The sequence below is a fragment of the Coffea eugenioides genome, chromosome 6, assembly GCF_003713205.1.
Source record: "Coffea eugenioides isolate CCC68of chromosome 6, Ceug_1.0, whole genome shotgun sequence".
Taxonomy (NCBI): Eukaryota; Viridiplantae; Streptophyta; class Magnoliopsida; order Gentianales; family Rubiaceae; genus Coffea; species Coffea eugenioides.
The window spans coordinates 33,478,982-33,484,010 of NC_040040.1; positions in this window are offsets into that span (position 1 = coordinate 33,478,982).

Below are 5,029 nucleotides of genomic sequence, written 5' to 3' on the forward strand. Positions count from 1 at the left end.
GAATAAGACAAAAGTCCTCAGTTCTCAAATAATTACATCAAATACTTATCAAGTGAATCGAATTCAAATTATATATGAGATATCCCTTCAGGCACTAATAACTCAATACAAGCGCTTTCTTTGGCCTCGAGCCCTGTGGGGAAAAATTATTTTTGGGGGTCACTAATTAAGCCTCAGAACTTCCATTTCCAAACCTGTTAAGGAAAACAAATTGGGGTGAGCTAACGCTCAGTGAGGCCAAGGGAAAAACATGCAAGCATGCGAGCAAAGACACAATATAAAGCAATAACTCAAGTAACAAGTAACTGCGAAACATTAAGCAAGTAGGGAATTTGATCACAATAAAAGGATACGGGAGCTCTCAGGAGCTAATCCACGCGCGATCCAAGCTCAGGTAGTTGACCATCCGTCAACTTTCACAGTTATCCATGTAGAACTCCACTTACTACCTCCAGTCACCATGACACCCTCTTGGATCCATAACCAAACAAGCATGTAGGTGGTATCACTTAACAAGTATACCTAGCAAGACCCCTTATTTGGATCAAGCTATAACACTTCCCAAGGTTCACCAAGTTTCTCGACCAAGCCCTTGCCGGCTCGAGTTACAAGGCTAGCCAATGGGTTGGGGCATCTCAAACCTAGCTTGATTGATAGGATTCAATCCAAATCCAAACAACAAGTGAAAGAAAATAAAGATGCACCCCAAGCCTCGAATATTTAGTGGGATTAAACTTAAGGCTGAATAACTAGCGGGTGAAAATGTCTAGAATACTTGGCGGGATTAAACCCAAGACCAAATAACTAGTGGGAAAAATGAAAGAGACCTAGAATACTTGGCAGGGTTAGACCCGAGCACAAATAACTAGTGGGAGAAAATGAAAAAGTACCTCAGGCCCAGAATAATTGGTAGGATTAGACCCGAGCTCAAATAACTATCGAGAGAAAATGAAAATGCACTCTAAGTCAAGAATATTTAATGTGATTAAACCCGAACCTAGATAACTAGCGAAAAAAATGAAAATGCACCCCAGACCTATACTACTTGGTGAGATTAGATTCGAGTTCAAATAACTAATGGGAGAAAATAAAGATCATTCCAGGCCTAGAATATTTAGTGGGATTAGACTCAAACCCAAAAGCTAGCGGGAGAAAATAAAAATGCAAAGTTTGGATTTCTAATCTTGAGAAAGCAAACTTGCAACATCCATGCCACGGGACTAGAGGAACAAAAAGAATAAAAAATACTTCCACAAGTGCAGAATGAAATAAAAAATGCAAAGCCTAGGTTGCTAGAAGGAAACGAAATGCAAGGTTCAGAGTGCTTTTACGTTCTTCCTAAGTAAACTTTGAGCACACTGGCAGAATTAGATATCATCTTTTCTGTGATGACCCACCTTCCTCCTAAGGTGAACCAAAGGGTTTAGCGGATTGCCTGCCCAACTTTCGCCAGGACTCACACACGAATCTCATAAAACAATAGCAATTCCCTACTTTAATAAAATGAACCCCAAAATAAACATCAAAACTCCATGGTTAAATATTCCACACCATCTAGAATTCCAAATTGTCCAGACATATATATACAACCAAATGGATAACCATCTAAGTCGTTTAATCAAATCACTAAGTATAACTAAGATGGCAAGTTACTTAAAGTAAGACGTCAACTCTTGAACAGTTTATTTTCCCCAATTCCACATTGCCAACCCCTGGTAAGGAAAACAAACTAAAGAAATGAGCTTTTGCCCAGTGAGGTTCCAAAACAATATGCAAACAAGTTGCAAGTTAGCAATTACATACATCACAATCTCAAAACAAGCTCAAATCCAAGCAAGTAGACGTTCACAAGACAAGTCATTGACATTTCAAGCAAACAAGTGGGATAAGGAATTAACACTTTCACGCATAAGGATATAGTCTGTTCTCGGAAGCAAGTTCCACAGTAGCTTATTCAGGATCCGTTGACACTTTGTCAACCATAACATACAGTAATAATATCCGGTAGAACTGCACTTCACTCCAGTCTCCGTCCACTTGAGTATACCAAATCCAAAGGATGCATCCAGTGGATAAACACAATAAACACTACCCATGGTTCCTCAATCTCTTCGACCAAGGCCTTGTTTGTGAGGACCCGTACTTTTCTTAATTGCACGTTTTCTGCATTTTCTTTATTAGAAAATTTTTCTAGATCAATTTTATGAGTAAATATAGTTTTTAAATGATTTTTCTAGTATCGGTTAGTTTTTGAGAAATTAAGAGCGTATATCGAACGTGGGACCCGCTAGTGCGAAAAATTCAGAAAATTTCGCCCAGTTAGGTTAAGTTTTGGATACTGGGTTTAATTTACCGGGTGCTATGAGATATTTAGAGGTACCAAGTGGATAGGTGTGAGAAAGACAAAAAAAGTTAGGCATGACATTAATGAGAGGGACAAGTGTCATGAAACCATTGGATGGGGACTTTGACTAACTTTTCTTAACTTTACTAAACATCCATTTTGACCAAATGTTTCTTCATTTTTCACCTTGTTGGCTGAAATTTTGAGGAGAGAAAAGAGAGGAAATCCTTCATCTTGTACTTCAATCCCTTGCTCCAATCTTGATTTCTAACCATTAAAAGTGAAGATTACTCCATCAAAGTTACTTATTAAGGAGGATTAAAGCTTTCTATAAAGGGATTTGTGAAAGAAAACCCTAATTATCATCTTTCTTGAGGTTCAAGGTACCTTGCTTTACCAAACTTCCTCTTTACTTCATTAATGCTTATTAGTGGTTTTTTAGTTGTTTTAGATGTTGTTTTGTGGGAAGATTTGCAATGAATGCATGGAATTTCCAGATTAGGGTCCATTTTTCTTCCTTATCTGCCCGTTTATGGTTCGACCAGCGTTAGAGGCCGAATTGCGCCTTTAGCACAAAACATGAATTGTAGGGAAATTATGCTTTATAGTTTCCTGTTAAAATTTCAGCTCAATCCCGAGCTTCGGGATAGCCTGAGATAATTCGGAAATACCCAGACTGGTCTAGGTAGGAGTTCAGCGAACAGGGTTGTCTTTTCACCCAATCTGACCGTGACTTTTCACCATGATCCTTACTGAATTAGATTTTGGCCAAAACATGAAAGTTGTATCCAATGGTATAAACTAGTATCCTGTAAAATTTCAGCTTGATCCGACCACTGTAGTATGTGAAATGACCGAAATACCATTGACTGTCCATGAAACCTGTTTCGCGCCCAGAATTCTGTTTTTGTGTAGTTTTCCATTTTTGATCATGAAAATGCAGGATTTGGCCATGGAGGTCTTCATAAGAAATTTAGGGTTGGGTCTTAGCTTCGAAACACCATAAGATACACTTCAATCGGACTTCGGTAGCCTGAATTATTGCTGTTTAACAATTGTGCGGTTAGCCAACCTGTTTGTGAGTTTCTGGTTTCATATATGTCAATTTTGACCTAGTTTCACTACAAACTGGACTGAGTGGCCTTCTTCAACATTTTATCCCTATTTGTTAGCTTCGAAACGGTGTGTCTTGCACCTTCATCCGATAATCGTAGCGCCAATGGTGCCAAAACCGTAAAATGGTGTCAAAAACTGTTTTTATCCGGAAATGTTTCTAGCTTGATTTTTGTATTTATTTTTGTATTTACATGACTTTAAGCCTAGTGAATGGCTTTTGGACATGAGATTATTCTATATGAGATGTTGGGACTGTTTTGAGGAAAATAATGAAGCCATTAATGGCTGGAAAATAGGTAAACACAAGGGACATACCGTCCGTTTATCTTCTTGTAATGTGAGCAAGTTAAAGTGATTTTGCGAATGTATTTCGTGACGAATTGGACGTATTTACTGAAAATGTTACCGGCTCTTTCAAAAGGTGGCCGAAGGCTAAATTTCTATTTGAACCTGTATATTTCTGCTTGGCAAATAAAATGATCATTTTACCATTCTAAAACCTAATACATCTTTGGGTTGAAATTCCAAACGTTTACTTACTGTTTACCAAAATATAGAGGTTGACCTAGGGTTCTCTCGGCCACAAGTGAATAACTTTTAAGTGATGTTTTAAGAGTGAAAGTGAGATAGTTTTGCCACCTTTTCATGATTTTCATCAAGGCATATAGTCTATTGATTTTGAGCTACATAAACGATTCCGGAAACAATACTTCTTAGCTTACCTTATTGGATTTCGATTTGTCGTTGGTTAAAGTGTTTTCTGCCGGAAATTTCATAACCTTTTGAGTTTGGCTTCACGGTTGGTTTATGAACCCTAGTAATTTCCGTCCACGGATCCATATGCTCTATTGACACTTTAAAAGTCATTTTATACGTTTACTCGCGAGTAGTCGGGTAATCCTTGATTTCATCCAAATCATGCTAGATGGATTGTAATGTGTTCTTTGTTTACTTTTAGGTTTCATTGGTGATTGAGAAGTGGACGTTATTTTGCGTGTATAGGTGAGTGTTCCTTGTTTGTTATGTTTCATGATTTATATGGCTGGTATGAATGATTGATAACATGTTAAATGCTTTCAATGATTGTTAAAACGAGTTTTCTAGGCAAGTGTGTACTTTATCGCACTCGGCCTAAATGATTGTGAAATTTTCAATGATTGAATGATTGAAATGTTATTTGTGCATGAATGTAAGCCTTTTGGCTGAACTGGCCACTGCCCCTTGTTACCGGTCGTCTCGAGCCAGAAGCGGACTCGGTCGGGCGATTAGGGACCTGGGTGAACGTTTTGGTATACTCGAGTATTACCTTGTAGGTTGGTGGAGGTTGGTGGAGCCTGGTGAATGAATGAATGAACGAATGAATGAATGAGGGTTTTATTTATATACAAATGCATTTTCAAATGATTGAAGGTATAAGGGAACGAAAGGAGAATGAATGAACGAATGAATGAACGAATGGCTCCTTGTGAGCACGTATCCTTTTAATGACGGTGTTTATCGCTTTCTTTTGTATTTGAATTATTGGTAACATGTAATGAATGCATTGAACTTCTTGTTTGCCTATGTGTT